This window comes from Lissotriton helveticus, chromosome 2_1 (genome assembly GCF_964261635.1).
Source record: "Lissotriton helveticus chromosome 2_1, aLisHel1.1, whole genome shotgun sequence".
Classification (NCBI taxonomy): domain Eukaryota; kingdom Metazoa; phylum Chordata; class Amphibia; order Caudata; family Salamandridae; genus Lissotriton; species Lissotriton helveticus.
The window spans coordinates 462,366,356-462,383,372 of NC_136059.1; positions in this window are offsets into that span (position 1 = coordinate 462,366,356).

The window sequence follows — 17,017 nt, forward strand, 5'->3', positions numbered from 1 at the left end:
GGGAAGATACTTCGCAGGAGGCCCAGAATATAGTAGCAGGAACCTGCAGTAGTGTTGGCATGTGTGTTATGGGTGAGTCTGTGATCAATCCTGACACCTAAGTTCTTGACCACTTTTTTAGGGGTAGGGGCGATGCCCAGCTCTTCCGGCCACCATGTAGGTGACCAATAAGTGGCAGCTCCTCCAAACAGCATGATTTCAGATTTGCCCGCATTAAGTTGCAAATAGTTGTTACGCATCCAGGCAGCGATTGATTTCATGCCTTCAGAGAACAAGAGTTCGATGTTGGGTGTGTTTTTTATCAAATGTTAGAAGGAGCTGAGTGTCGTCGGCGTATGAAATGGGAGTGAATCCCAAGGATCTCATGAGTCTGGCCAGAGGGGTGACATAAATATTAAAAAGGCTCGAACTCAGGCAGGAGCCCTGCCGCAACACCTTGCTAACCTTGGTAGTGGCAGATGTAAAAGATCCCATGGTGACTGTTTGTGTTCTCTCTGTCAAGAAGTTGGTGATCCACTTCAGTGCTAATCCCCGAATGCCTATGTCTTGGAGTCTCTCCAGAAGAATGTGATGAGAAATAGTGTTGAACGCTGCAGACAAGTTAGGCAGCACCAAGAGTGCTGCCTGACCCTTGTCGGCAGCCATGAGTATGTTGTCGGTGACCTCAATAAGGGCGGATTCGGTGCTATGTTTAGCCCGAAATCCCGATTGAGAAATTTCCAGAAGTTGGTGTGTCTCCAAATAATCTGACAGGTGTCTATTGATGTGTTTCTCAATAAGCTTAGACTGTAGGGGTAGAAGGGATATGGGTCGGTAATTGTTGATATCAGTGGTGGGGATCTTGGGGTCTTTGCGTATAGGTTTGATTTGATCATCTTTCCAAGAAGAGGGGAGGTGACCCTCGCTGAGGGAGCAGTTAAGAATAGAACATATATCTTCCTTCAGAAGAGGACGCAATGTCAAAGACCACCTAGCGAGGGCACACAAACCAAAACGTATTGACATAACTATCCATCCTCTCTTGGGACTTTCACCTGTGTTAGGACACTACAAATGTGGGAATAGCATGGCTTTCAACCCAACCACGAACAGAAACGTCTTTCACTTTGGAACGTTCAGCAAAACCTCATTTTCTTTTCGAATTGTAACTCCTGCAATGTCATCTTTTGTATACGTTGCCCATGTGACTTGGCTTATATACGGCAAACATTGCAGAAAACAAAGATAAGGATGTCACACCACAAAAGTAGGATCCGTTGCAAAGTCAACACAGCTCCTTTGGTTGAGCACTTCCAAACTAATGGACACAAGGAAAACGATTTCTGTTGGCAAGTAATAGACGTTAAGAAACCCCAAGCAAGAGGAGGTAACAACAAATTGTTACTCAACGCACTGGAATGTAAATGCATCACCAAATGCCAGTCGATATCCCACAGTTTGAATGCACAAGAAAAATGGAATACAATCCTATAGGTCTTTGCAATACCTGAATGAATCCTCACCATTGATCTGCAACCTCTATGGTTCTTCTAGATGTAACCTGCAATACCTGCTATTTACTCTCATATATCATTTTTATATGTTACTAGCTGTACCGGGCCATGCGTTGCTGTGGCTCAGTCTGGTTAAATGGAAGAGGAAGAAAAGAGTAAGCACACGTTTCTAATATGTTTAATTTCACAATGCTTGTGGGTATACAATATGTTTTTGTGACTATTGTCTCTATGCGTCCCTTGTAGTTGTTGCACAGCAAGTAAATGATAGGGTCTGTTCGGCCTGTCGATTAAAAACACGTGCGTATTGTACACACGCGTATTCGATTCCAATGTTGTGTGTATATATAAACACGCGCTAATGTTGCAAAATGAACCAACTCCTCCTCCTTCCCTCCACCCACTTCCCGGTCTGCCATGCTAACACCAACTGTCCATCCTAATATATGTAGACTATTGTCTCTATGCGTCCTTTCTTAATGTTGCAAAGTGAACCAACTCCTCCCCCCTCCCTCCACCCACTTCCCAGTCTGCCATCCTGACACCAACTGGCCATCCTAATATATGTAGACTATTGTCTCTATGCGTCCCTTGTAGTTGTTGCGCAGCAACCAAATCGATAGGCTCTGTTCGGCCTTTTGATTAAAAACATGCGCGTATTGGACACGCGTATTCGAATCCAAAGTTGTGTATATATAAGCACGTGCTAACTTTGCAAAGTGAACCAACTCCTCCCCCCTCCCTCCACCCACTTCCCAGTCTGCCATTCTGACACCAACTGTCCATCCTAATATATGTAGACTATTGTCTCTATTCGTCCTTTCTTAATGTTGCAAAATGAACCAACTCCTCCCCCCTCCCTCCACCCACTTCCCGGTCTGCCATCTTGACACCAACTGTACATCTTAATATATGTAGACTATTGTCTCTGCGTCCCTTGTAGTTGTTGCGCAGCAACCAAATCGATAGGGTCTGTTCGGCCTTTTGGTTAAAAACACGCACGTATTGGACACGCGCGTATTCGAATCCAACGTTCTGTCAAAATTTCAAAGCAATCGGTGAAGAACTTTCGGAGATTTAAGATTTTGAACAATTGAACATTGACATTTTTATGTGTCTGTTCGGGCTTTCGATTAAAAACACGCGCGTATTCAACACGCGCGTATTGGAATCCAACGTTGTGTATATAAAAACACATGGGTATTCGAATCCAACGTTGTGTCAAAATTTCAAAGCAATGGGTGAAGAACTTTCGGAGATTTGTGATTTTGAACAAACGAACATTTACATTTTTATTTATATAGATATGTCCTTTCCTGCTAGTTTATATTCATTTAGCCTGCCTTTTTAATTACGTTTTCATTTCTCTTGTACATATGTGTGTTCCTCTGTCCAATCTCTGATTGAATCTGCTCATGATTGAATCATGAAATGAAATGAAATTGGATTTATAAAGCGCATGGCTGCCCGTAAGCGTCCCAGCGCTACCATGCGAAAATAAGAAGCTCTGAAGGGGGCAAGGGAATTTAAGAGGCTTTGGGAAAAAGAAAGAATTTGAGACATTTGCGAAATTTGCTAAGGGACGGTTCAGTGCGAATGTGTCTGGGGAGGGCGTTCCAGGTCTTCGCTGCATTTACCGAGAAGCGACGGCCTCCCGAGCGGGCTTTCCTAATTCTGGGGACTATGACCAGGTTTTCAAGGTCCGATCTCAAGGCCCGTGAGGGTCTGTACGGGCGTATCAGGCTACTTAGGGCCTGGGGTCCTTTGCCTTGAAGAGCTTTGTGGACAATGCATGATGATTTAAAGGAGATGCGCTCGCGCACTGGGAGCCAGTGCAAGGTTTTCAATAAAGGTTTTGCTGATGCTCTTCTTGGGGCACCCAGGAGCATCCTGGCAGCAGCGTTTTGTACTCGTTGTAGGGTGTTGATAGTGGCTTCCGGGGCTGCCAGGAGCAGAGCATTACTAAAATCCAGTCTGGACAGGATCAGTCCCTGAATTAGTAATTTTCTAGATTGGAAGGGTAGCAGTGGGAGGACTTTCCGCACAGTTCGGAGCAGGCCGAAACATGTGCCTGCCACTTTCTGGGCATGTGCCCTGAAGGTTAGTTCAGGCTCGAACCATACCCCCAGGCTCTTGATTTTGTCTTTTGGTGAGGGCACCTCTCCCATGCAGGGGGGCCAAGATGTGTTGGGTAGAGAGGAGAGTTGGTGACCCAGAATTAGAATCTCGGTTTTTGCTCCGTTTAATTTGAGCTTGGAGTTAGACATCCAGGAGAAAATTTCCGAGAGGCAGGCCGAGAGGTTGTCTGAGCATCCCGAATTTTGCGTCAGCGAGACGACTAGTTGGGTGTCATCAGCGTAAGTGACGCATTTAATCCCGAACGGGGCTACTACCTCCTCCAGTGGGGCCATATAAACATTGAATAAGGTAGGGCTCAGGGAATCTGCTCATGATTGAATCATGAAATGAAATGAAATTGGATTTATAAAGCGCATGGCTGCCCGTAAGCGTCCCAGCGCTACCATGCGAAAATAAGAAGCTCTGAAGGGGGCAAGGGAATTTAAGAGGCTTTGGGAAAAAGAAAGAATTTGAGACATTTGCGAAATTTGCTAAGGGACGGTTCAGTGCGAATTTGTCTGGGGAGGGCGTTCCAGGTCTTCGCTGCATTTACCGAGAAGCGACGGCCTCCCGAGCGGGCTTTCCTAATTCTGGGGACTATGACCAGGTTTTCAAGGTCCGATCTCAAGGCCCGTGAGGGTCTGTACGGGCGTATCAGGCTACTTAGGGCCTGGGGTCCTTTGCCTTGAAGAGCTTTGTGGACAATGCATGATGATTTAAAGGAGATGCGCTCGCGCACTGGGAGCCAGTGCAAGGTTTTCAATAAAGGTTTTGCTGATGCTCTTCTTGGGGCACCCAGGAGCATCCTGGCAGCAGCGTTTTGTACTCGTTGTAGGGTGTTGATAGTGGCTTCCGGGGCTGCCAGGAGCAGAGCATTACTAAAATCCAGTCTGGACAGGATCAGTCCCTGAATTAGTAATTTTCTAGATTGGAAGGGTAGCAGTGGGAGGACTTTCCGCACAGTTCGGAGCAGGCCGAAACATGTGCCTGCCACTTTCTGGGCATGTGCCCTGAAGGTTAGTTCAGGCTCGAACCATACCCCCAGGCTCTTGATTTTGTCTTTTGGTGAGGGCACCTCTCCCATGCAGGGGGGCCAAGATGTGTTGGGTAGAGAGGAGAGTTGGTGACCCAGAATTAGAATCTCGGTTTTTGCTCCGTTTAATTTGAGCTTGGAGTTAGACATCCAGGAGAAAATTTCCGAGAGGCAGGCCGAGAGGTTGTCTGAGCATCCCGAATTTTGCGTCAGCGAGACGACTAGTTGGGTGTCATCAGCGTAAGTGACGCATTTAATCCCGAACGGGGCTACTACCTCCTCCAGTGGGGCCATATAAACATTGAATAAGGTAGGGCTCAGGGATGAGCCCTGGGGGACTCCACACTGGAGGGGAGTAGATTTGGACATGATGCCATTTTCCCAGATCTTAAATGCTCGTTCAACCAGAAAGGATTCCAACCATTTCAGGGCCATTCCCGTGATCCCGAGTCTTGCAAGACGGTGGACTAGTATTTTATGGTCCACCGTATCAAATGCTGCGCTTAGATCCAGGAGGATCAGAACTCCGGATCCCCCTGAATCCAAGATGCATCTTGCTTCCTCAGTTACCACTATGAGGGCTGTATCATGTTAGTCATTTCAGCCTCCTGATATGCCTTTATTTGTTATGTGTTTCTACTGTCACTTTTCAGTACTCAGTGATTAGTAATATGTACATAAATTGTATTTCCCTTATTGTTTGCGATGGCACACAGAGACTTATGTTTCACGCGCCCTCTTATTTAATTGGTGCATTCTCAAGCCAAGAACCTTTCTGAAACCCATATGTTCGGCAATTCATTTTTAGTAATGACGCATTGTCTCAGCCCCATAGGGAAGTGTCATCACTTGACTACAACTTACTTCGTAAGTCTGTGCTGACTCAGTCCTGTCACACATGCACACTGGCCAGTGCAGTTAGCATTCTAGTCAGAATGCTACCACTTGTCATCGGCGCGTTCGCGTCCCGAGAAGCTTGAGCCTTCTTAACTCAGGCCCCAGCACAGCTTCTCCGCAGGCACAATACTCCGAGCCCGCAAGTCATCCAACATTGCGTTCCCCATTGAATGGCTATCTCCAGTAGGCATCTAAGCCACTGGATTCGAAGAAAGTAATTAGACTCCCAAGTCCAACCCGGGCCTTATTAATTTATGATATGAATGTGTAGACAACCCGTAAGGGACTGCGGTAACTTTTCGCCCTTCTCTCAGCGATTACTTAGCCACAGACTGAAATTTTCTCAGTGGCCTCAAGCATTGCCCATCATTAACCCCTTGGCTGTGTCTCATGTGTAATTTCACACTAGGTGGTACTCTCCTATGTGTTCATAGTAAAGCGAATTCTGCTATATATGTGTACTTGTTAGAATTTACCATCCTTTCAGAATATCTCCTCATGCAATAGTAGTGTAACAACTGTTACACTCCCCTTTTTTCGCGCTCCTCATCCCTGACCACAGAGGTTTACTTCACGAAAGGCTGATCGCTCACTTCACCCTTCGTCCAATGCACACACTACCAAACCGCAGGTGAATTAAATTATTTACTAATCTTACTCTCCTGTTATTATTCCAAATGAATAGAAGCATTTATATATACTAAGGCCCCTCTCCCCTTACATATATCTGACTTCGATATTTCTTCACTTTTAGATACTAGAGGGCATATCAACATGCGGCAGTGATAATTATCGCTGGCCGCCCTTAGCGTGAGTAATTTTATCGCCTGCTATCTCAGATAATTATCGCCATGCTAGTGCTGTATTACCAACGCATAGCGCAATGGCGATAATTATTCCTGAGATATCGATGTTTTCCATGGACCATCGCCGGTTTTCCAGCGATGTTCCATGGAAAACGGCGATATCCTTGTTGATAGAGCTGGGTGGTCTCAGCCCTATAATCCACCACCCATTTACTAACATTGTTTAGTCAAAGGAAAAGCAGGCGTAAGGAAAGTAGCGATAACCAAGGTTAGCGCTACTTTTCTTATCGCTAAGCTTGTTAGCGTGCCCAATGATAATTGGAGAAATGTCGGTTAGCGACATTTCTCCAGTTATTTTGAGCTGGAACGCCCACTTTGCATCTCATTAGAGATGTAAAGGTGGGCGTTACAGGAAAGGGCGCTAAAGCAAGGATTCACGCGGTAGCTTGACCTTGCTAATATTGCGATAAAATTATCGACGCTTTTCAGCCTAAAACGGCCGCAAAAGTGGCAATAATTTTTTAGCGTCGCCTTGTTGATATGCCCCTAGGTGCTCACACACCTTGTCCTGATGATGACTTCACTTCAATAGAGGTTGAAGCGCCGTAGACTACAGACATATATAGACTCCCATTCTCGTATATAAAAATAAATAAAGGAATCAAACGCCTTTTTGTTTTATATAATGCACTTTTCTTTATGCCTCAATTGTGAGCGCTGGATCTTTTATCACACTACCATAAGAAAAATCTGAAATTCCTTAATATTATGCAATGAAAAAGTTATTGGAAATGCAACATCCTTTATCTACCTGCTCCTTGATTGTCCTGGTGGTCTAATAACTGCCTGGTCTTATAATTAACTAAGACCATATTTTCTCTCGCTTGTGTGACTGATTGCCTAAGTGGACCACTGTTTTTTGTAAGCCACAGTGATATGTGCATCAGGCGGTTAATCCTTGCCTCCCAGCCCTACTCTTTAAGGTTCCATTATCAGCCCCATCTCTCTCATCCTGAGATGTGTTTAGGCCCCTTCCTTGTGATCTATCATTGAATTAAAGAGCCCTTTAAAATGCACAGTGAGAGCCTGGCTCTCTCATCCTCCAGTGCCTGTCCGGCCATGCTTACAGGGATGCAGAAATACACAAATCTGTCTTTGGGGATTCTTCTACTCCTCATGTTTTCCACCCAGCAGGCCTGTGCTTCCCAAAATGGAACCCTAGGTCCTCCATGGAATGTACCAGTGCAGACACACTTTCACTCAGTATACACCCACAGCACACTTACTTCACAGCACTGTTATCCTCTTGTATTATGCCACCACAAGCATAGCTACATGCAGCAAATGCCTAGAGTCTGCATGCACAGTTCATTACTGCAGACTTTCTGTATTGTACCAGAGAGTGTTATTCTACAAGCACACACTGCCTGCATACACACATTTACCATGCATGCACTGTACCATACTTCACCCTTTGTGTAGTGTACTTCTTGCGAGCACACACGCACTCAGAACGTTTCCATTGCGCACGTCCTTCCACATCTACCTAATGTAGGCCAAGGTGGAGTTAAGCACACAGCATTGGAACTTTTAAAAAGGAGAGTGAGCCTGTAGGCATTCTTATGAGTGACACAGGGTGAAAGGGCCCTGTTCACTATAACTGATCACTACTGGGTATGCTGCCACCACCACGCTTGTGCTGCTTAACTCCTGATGAAGGCGGTAGCCTTCCACCACTATGAAGGCAGCGTTTTGGGTGCCCTTCCCTGTCAAACAGGACCGCAATCTGTGAGACAGGCCTATGTCATGGAGCATACACATGATCCATGTTCGCCTATGTGAAAAAATCAGCATTAGGGATCCAGACAACAGTAAAGTTGGGCACTCATGGTATGGTACACGTATCTTACCATGCAGAGGACTTTTCCATCCCAACACAGGTTAATTAGTTATCTGCTACTTGTTTCCCTTTTTGCGAGTTCTGTGGAAAATTCTGCTACATTTGCTCATCCTTTGGTGGTCCAATTGACTTTTAAGAGCTGACTGGACTAATGTAACTCTCTATTCTTTGGTTCTCCAGCAGGTGTGTTGAACACGCTACAGCAGATTTAAAATGCAGAAGCGAGAATTGAGTTTTGGTGGCCTCGTCATTCCTCCGTATTTGCCATCCTAATTTTATTGCATTGGCTGTCTCTCTCTAAGAGGATCAGTTTCAAATCTCTACGCTGTGTTCATAGGATCCTCTTTAGGGCCCTCTAATCTTGAGCAAACGTTTATACACTGCATGCATGTCTGCAGGTTGTGCTCATCTGGTGGTTATTTCACAATTCAAGAAGGCATGGCTAGGAGTCAGATCCTTCTCAGTAAGAGTGGGTTGAGTTTGGAATTTCATTTCCCCATCACTGCATAAAATACAAGATCTATTGTCTTTCAGCAAGGCTTAAGAAACTTGTCACTACACTCAATAGTTGTTCTTGTCCCAGCTGCAGCCATTACTCTCCTATTTGGCATTACCTCTGTGCCAGACACCTGCATAGGTAACAGTGCTTTCTATAAAATAATTAACATAACGTAACATAACACATACTCACACCCATCCTTCAGAAGCATGCACTTCCACACATACTCGTACCAATCCATTCACACGGAGACACATAAATCCATCCATACACACACACCCAAATATTCAATAAGGCACTTAGTGATCGCAGTGTACGGACCAGCAAGTGGATCAACAAGTGAAGATAGTCTTCTAATTTCCACATCATTCATTGTCAATTAATAGATGGAATTATAGCCTCTAAAATAACTAGCACAATGTGTTCAAATACTTGTTCCACTCTCTCTAATCCAACAACGTCACTCCTCTCATTGGCATGGTAAATGCGTGGGAATACTAGAGCATGATACATTTTGAGGAAGGTTAAAATAAGCAGCTTTCCACACACATAATACATTTCTCTAATTATTTGTTCTTCACAATGCAGAAACTCACCACTAACAACATAATATATGTTACACTCACTCTTTCTCACAAACTCTATTGACCTAAATCCTGAGGGATACGCAATTCACCCTTTCCCTCATGCTCCATTCTTTGGGTGCATATTTGAAGCTCTAAATTAGTCTTCAGCCTTGGTATGTTCTCTATGCCTTTCCATGTGTGCTGCAGAATGAAGAAAGTGGAAAAAACGCCTCACCTGGGAAGATTGTGCATTTTGACGTATTCCCAGGTCTCCCAGTAATGGTAAATCTGTGAATGTGCCAAAATCCATGGGTGGATGTGTAGGAACACCCACGCTCCACTCATTGAATGACTCCTGGGGCAGAGTAATGTAACGCAGTGACTTGCGATGCATTGCATTACTCTAAATGTATCAAGTCACACAGGGCCACGCATGATGGCCTTGCATGGCTTGAAAAATCTGACTTAGTCATTGCTTACCCCTGCACTCCCTTGTTTGGCGCAAGGGCGACGCAACTGAATAATAAATATGCCCCTTTTTCTTCTTCTTTTCTTTTTTAAACAATAGTCAAAAACATGTAAAATTAAACTTGTTTATTATCGTTCCCAGGCAAAGTCTCTGGGGGCGGGGCCATCGGAGTAACAGTAATGGAGGGGGAGTGGTGGGCACTGTTGTCAGTGCGCATGTCGGTTTGGCCAGCTGTCTTAGAACGGACAAACCGACATGCGCATTGAGCTATCTCCAACCTGAGCTACAGATCAGTCTTATTTCTGAATGAAGATTAGTGAACATGGCATGCTGACGTTATCAATCTCGAAAGTAAAGAGAACTATTTTGCTCCTTTTACTTTCACTGTGTTCAGTGCTCATAGGCACAGCTCAGCACTGTCTTCCTTTAATTTAATTCCCATTTCTTAACAATCTACCTTTGTATGCCACCTTATTACCATCACATTGATGTATTTGAAAATAGGAAATTATGAATTCTTTTAATTTGCGCTGCTGCTTGTTTCATGGTCATAAAATCCTAAATTGCTATCTTGAGACCTCTTCGTTTATTTTGTCAAATTCAAAAGTACGACGCATGTTTAAGTAATCATCTAGCATACCAGGAAGCTATTCCTCTTCAAGGAAAAAATGCCAATAATTAAAATTAGTAAAGAAATAAAGTATTCACCACTGATTTTAAAAGCCATAATTATCCCAGATCTCTTTTACAGTGTTCTGATCACTGAACCTACTGCACAGGTTTTGGGAAAGCCTCTCACTCAAAAGGAAGATTAATGTATGTCTCTATAACTACAATATAATTGTTTAAAGGTAGACATAGATTTATTTCCATTAGGATCTGAGAAGCATAACTATCGGGAGAGTATGGTTTAAATGACATTTTGATTGTTCGGAGATGCCAAAATAATAAAATACCTTCACTTTATATCAAAAGGCACTCTTTTTGGCATCAAATGTAAAATCTAGATTTGGTTCGCCACTTGACTCTTGCCCTACAACTTATCTAACGGCAGTCATACATACCATTGTGCCTGTGCTCACCTCTCTGTGCAATCTCTCTCTGAAAAGAGCCATGATCCCAATAGTATGTAAACCAGCCAGCAAAGCACTTCTTCTTAAAAAGCCTACCATGAAGCCCTTTATACTGTCAAGCTCCAGGCCCATCTCACTTCTCCCATTACCTGCCAAGGTAGTGGAAAAAGCAGTCAATATTAATTTCCAAATTCATTGAGAAACATAACTTACTTGACCCATCACAATCTAGTTTCAGACAAGGTCACAGCACAGAATCTGCTCCCCTTACCATTGCTGATGACCTTTAAACTGATCATCAATGCAGGTGGCACAGCAGCCCTCATGCTGCTTGATCTGTCTACATCATTTGTCCCAGATCTCATAAAATACTTAATTCCAGGCTTCTCAACCTAGGTTTTGGTGGTGTACCCCTCAAATGGATCCTCTTTTTTCTTTCAGATAGAGTCCAGACACTCTCCCTTTGGCAACATCGCTCCAATACTTTCTCCTAAGAGTGTGGAGTTTCCCAGGGCTCATCCCTCTTGCTGCTAGAATGAGATCTTTTGACCTTAGCCTAGTGTCGTATGCAGATGATACTCAAATTGGCCTTACCATCTCTAACAATTCTTCAGAAGCCAAACACTTTTCAGGTAAATCCTATCTTGTTTCTCTACGTTGTCTCCCAATCGAGAAAATAATTATTTTCAAATCTCCATTGTTTGTGTACAAAGCTCTTTACAATGTCGGCCTGGCGTACCACAATGCAAACCATTCATTTCTACAAACCTCATTGCAGTCCCAGTCCAAAAGCCAAATACTTGACTACCCTTTCCACCATCAGATACAATTGTCTGGAAGGAAGATCCTTCTCCTACCTATCTGCCAAAGTTTGGATTTTGTTTCCTTTGGTTCTGAGATCACAACATGAGCACAGTCGCTACTTCAAACACCTCGAAACCTGGCTTTTCATAGAGTTACCTCTTCTGTTCCTTCTTCACTGCACCTTTCCTCAGCATTGGGATGCCATTTTATGGAGCTGTGAGCTCTATGAGATTTATTAATTCATTCATATATAAATCATATGACTTATGTCATTTTTAATTTGAGATTTTTTTGTTGTAAATGTTTTTATTGTTTTTTCAGGTTAAACGTATCGCATCATAGGCAACATTACTTATAATCTCCAGTACATGCTGTCTACATCCATTTCAGTAGGTTGACATAACTTATACCAATACATCACAGTCATTACTTCCCTTATTACAAGAAGCAGGCAACCCCTCGTAGCATATAGACTTATCTGTCCTCCTTCTTCGCACGTTTTGTCATATTCTGACATCTCGTGCTGCTTAGTTTTCGTTGAAGAAGTCTTCCATCCACCACAGACGCCGTTACTCTTCGAAGTCTTGTTGTTCGCCTCCATGTGCTCTGAAACCTTATACAACTATGTGGGAACTCCGCCCCACCCCCCAACCCCGTCCCCCCACATCCACCCCCCTGCTGCCGGGTCCGTAAAAAAACAAAGGATAAAAGGTGTAAAGGTCCGGGTCACAGATCCCCTGTGTCCCTTCATCCGGAACCGGAGCCTCCCTCCGCTCTATGAGCTCTGACTCCGGGCTGCCCTGTGTCGATTGAGTGTCCTGTCCCACCAATTCTTGGAACATCACCCCCCAAGCCAGCAGGATCTCAGATAGTTTGCCATCCCTCCTAGTGTTGCGCATGTTTTCTTCCTCAGCCAATGCCCATTCCCGGAGGTCTGCCCTCCTTTTTAACAAAGTCGGGCCCTGTGGGGACAACCAGTGGATTGCAATACGACGCCGGGCTGTGACCAGGCCTAACATTAGGAATCGCCTGCTTACTTTTCGTTTGGGATCCCGGGGGATCAAGCCCAGGAGGCAAGCACGTGGGTCCATGTCCACTATCCACCCCGTCACCCTTGCCAGAACCTCCAAAACTAAAACCCAGTACGACTGGAGCACGGGACACGTCCAGCCCATGTGTATAAATTTCGCTCGTGCACTACGACATCTTGGGCAGTGGGAGTCTCTGGCACTATCAATGGCCTGAAGCCGTTTGGGCGAGAGGTACGTCACGTGTATGATATTATACTGGATTTGCTTAAAGGGGTTGCTCACCGACACCTTCCTCACACTTTCGTGTATTTTTTCCCACTCTCGGGAGGTAATCTCCTGCGGACACGCCTGCTGCCATTTGTCCTCCACCGCCAGGGCCGCAACTTTTTGTCCTCCCGCAGTGGCCTGTATAAGTGAGTCACAAACGTACGCCCCCCCGCCATCGCCAACATAGTAACCAGAGTGCGGGTGTGCTCTGGAGCCTCTGGAAACGACAGCCAGAGCTGTCTCGCTGTCGCCGCTAGTTTAGCGTAGTGGAGGAATTGTCCCGGACCCAACTCAAAGGAGGATACTGCCTCCCGGTAGGTAATAAATCTACCATCCGGGTAGAGGTCAGCCAACATCAGGGAGCCCCCCTCCTTCCACTTGTCCATGGACATGACCTGTTCTATTTGGCCAAAGGGTGGCAGTAACCAAAGATCCATGTCAGGGGCCGTACTACTCGGTCCCATATTGAGGCCACCAACCGCGCTAGCGGAGGGCCCAGGTCTCGTCGTCCTCCCCGCTGCCAGAGCAGCGCTCCCAACTGTCGACTCCCATAAGTACCGGCCATCAGGAACCTCTCCCAGGAGGGGTCCGTATCCAGCCATGCGATCGCATGTTGTAATTGTGATGCAAAATTATAAAGTTGTAGGTCCGGGACTTCCAGACCCCCAGCGCCCCATCTACGCCAGACTCACCCTACACCGCTTCCCGTTCCACAATAGGAGAACTAGTTAGGAATCCAGGTCTCGGATGACCTGGTGCGGCAGCTCATAGAAGGACCCTTGCATTGTATACAGACAGCGCGGGAGGACCACCATTTTGATTAGGGCGATGTTCCCATCAGGGAAAGCTTAAGGGTATTCGAAAAGGCGATACTCCCCTTCAGACCTTGGATTATCCTACCAATATTGTGTTGGAAGAAGATCCAGAGATAGCGAAGTGTATCGTCCACCCAAGGGAGTCCTATCTCCGAGTGTTGGACCCCCTCCCAGTCGGACCCCTCCCGATCGCGTAGAGCTGAGATTTTGCGCTATTCACCACAAGACCGGAAGCCGCCGCAAACTGCGACAAAGCGGCCATCAAGGTCGGCAGTGACCGCGTAGGCTGCTTTAAATATATCAGCCCGTCTGCTCCACATCCCCCACTCGAATGTCCTGACCTTCAGTATGTTGCGGAGATGACATGCCAGCGTTCTATCGCCAGGGCAAATAGTAAGGGTGAGAGCGGGCACCCCTGATGCATCCCCTTCGTTAAGGGTATTTCATTGGACACATGATGCCCCGTGCGTATCCTGGCCACCGGTCGGGTGTAAAGCAGTTGCATCCACTTTACGAACCCCTCCCCCATCCCATTTTCAAAAGCACCCTCCAGAGGTACGTCCATTGGATGGAGTCGAACGCTTCTTTGACATCAAGGAATACTAGTGTGTTCTGTTGAGCATGTCCCCCCAAGGCCTGCATGACATGGGCCAGACGATGAATATTCCGTAACATATTCCTGCCCGGAATAAAACCCGATTGGTCCTCGTGGACCAGTCGCCTAAAATAGGGGAGGAGCCTACTGGCCAACACCTGACTGATATTTGTCAAGTCCACATTCAGCATAGATATGGGCCTATACGATCCTGGCAGAAGCGGGTCCTTGCCCGGCTTGGGGATCATGACTATCGTCGCTGCCCGCATGGAATCAGGGAGCGAGCCGCGGTCGTAGGCCTCTGTTGCAATTTCCAAGAGTTTCGGGACCAAAATCCCCTTAAACTCCTTATATAGTTCAGCGGCTAAGCCGTCCATCCCTGGGGACTTCGCCGTCTGCAGATGGGCTATTGCGGCTCGTATTTCCTCTTCCCGAAGGGGCCCTCCCAGTTCCTCCTGACTGTCCGCGTCACACAGGGGAGCTGCACCCCCTCAAGGAATGCTTCCATGCCCTCAGGGCCCGCCGAAGACTGGGACTCTAGGTAAATTTTACATAGATGGGACTGAAAGACCCCATTTATCGCCTGCTGAGTATACACCAACTGGCCCATCTCATTCTTTAGTGCCAGAATCGGGTGCGGTTGGGTTTCCACCCGAATTAGACACGCCAGCAGCCTCCCAGCCTGCTCTAGCCCCCTTTTTACCCCCACCTCCGTAGACAAACAAATCCCCCGAAGAACGACTTTCATAGCATCCCACTCATTCGCCCTGGTGCTAGCGGAGCCCCAATTCACCTCCAAATACCACTTGAGCCCCTGTGAAATAGCTTCTTTAAAGGTAGGATCACACAAGGCCTCTGTATTGAGTCTCCGGAGCGGGATCTTGGGTCGTGGTCTGCCTCTCGAATACGTGAGCAGGAGCGGGGTGTGGTCCGACAAGTAGCGAGCCAGAAAATGAACCTCTGCTACATGAAACATTGCCGTTCCCTGGAGGAAGAAGTAGTCCAATCTACTATGGGTATTGGCAGTAGGCGTGTAGCACGAATACACCCTTTGGGCTGGGTTACGGTGCCTCCATACATCTAGCAGCCTATAACTTTGAAGCATCTGGTTCATCGCCTTACTCATCCTAGGTTTGGCATCTAATTTAGGGGGGAATCTATCGAGCCCTCCATCGAGAGCACAGTTAAAGTCCCCTGCGACAAGGAGCTCTGTGTCCGGGTCCAGATCTAACAGTCCCAGCACCCGACCCAGAAACTCCCCATCGTCACTGTTCGGGGCATAAACATTCACTAAGCAGACACTGCAACCATCTAACAACCCCACTACTATCGCAATCCTGCCCTCTGGGTCCAGTGTAGTGTGCAAGGCCTTAAAAGGGACTCCCGATGCCACCCATATCAGTGTACCCCTGGCGAAACCGGAGTAAGATGTGGCGAAAAATTGTCCCTGCCCCCCACGCTAGACATACTTAAGACAGTCCCCAAGAGGTGCGTCTCCTGTAGGAATGCAATGCTGACCCCTTAGGCCGGAGGTAGGTGGCCACCCTAATTCGTTTAATCATATTATTGAGCCCCCTAACATTCCATGTTACCAATTTGTATGTATCACCTGCCATAAGTCAGAAGTCCAGGAAATCGCAGCCCTCAGCTCACATTCATATGACCCCCAGCACAGTACAACGTGACCCTCCAAAGAAAAGATGGACAACCTATAAGTCCCCTAGCAAGGTTACTATTTGGCCCGGCAGCATCCCCCCCACAACCCAAACTGAGATCCTCAACTCCCCCCACCCACAGGCGGTAGTACTGCATCTCCTAATCCGAACCTGGTCAGAAGACTCCGAACCCCGCCCCAAAGCACCACCCACCCCGTTAAACCACCCCCCTCAACTTGTACTCAATTAATAGAAGAACAAAAAGAAGAACACAACAATAGTATGTCTAGTAGTTCAGAGAAGTCTCCCTCCCCTCACTTCGATATTCAGCCGACTGACTGGTACGCCGCAGCCCTGCCTGACCAATGGTCTAGCCGGCCGCCTCAGCACTCTACAGCCGGTCAGACAATTCGATACTCGGCACCCTCTTGTAGCCACTATGAAGAAAACCCCCCTGGTTTCCAGCCCCCCTTCTCCGCTTGCCCCCCCCGTGTCCTGGAGAACAGCCCCTTCCACAAGTCATTTAGGCCAGTTCAGCTCCCCCCGGGTCGGGGAACAATGGTACTCACTTTCCCAAGATCTCATGCAGTTCACTCCGGCCACCCGGTCCATCAGTCAAGGAATACCTGCAGGGTCAGCAGCCGGACTAGGGGCACCCCCCGAATCCGATTGTGTTTCTTGTACCAGACACTGTGGGGAGAACTGGTTCTGGGTCCGGATCGCCACCAGTACCGTCCGGAGAGTACCGTCCGGGCCCACAGTGATTCGCCCGCTGTCTGCATGGGCACGTCCTCCCAGGGGTGGATCATCCCCTCCGCGTCACTGGCTCCGCCGTCGTCCATTCCAACGTCTCTGCTCCTGTCAGTCCTGAGTGTGGTCGTGTCCCTCCAGGCCCAGCGCGTCCATCCAGCAGTCAGCGTCCGACGGACGATCGAAGAGATGCGTTTAGTCGCTGTGCTGTACTCGAAGCCTGGCCGGGAAGAGCAGGCTATATTT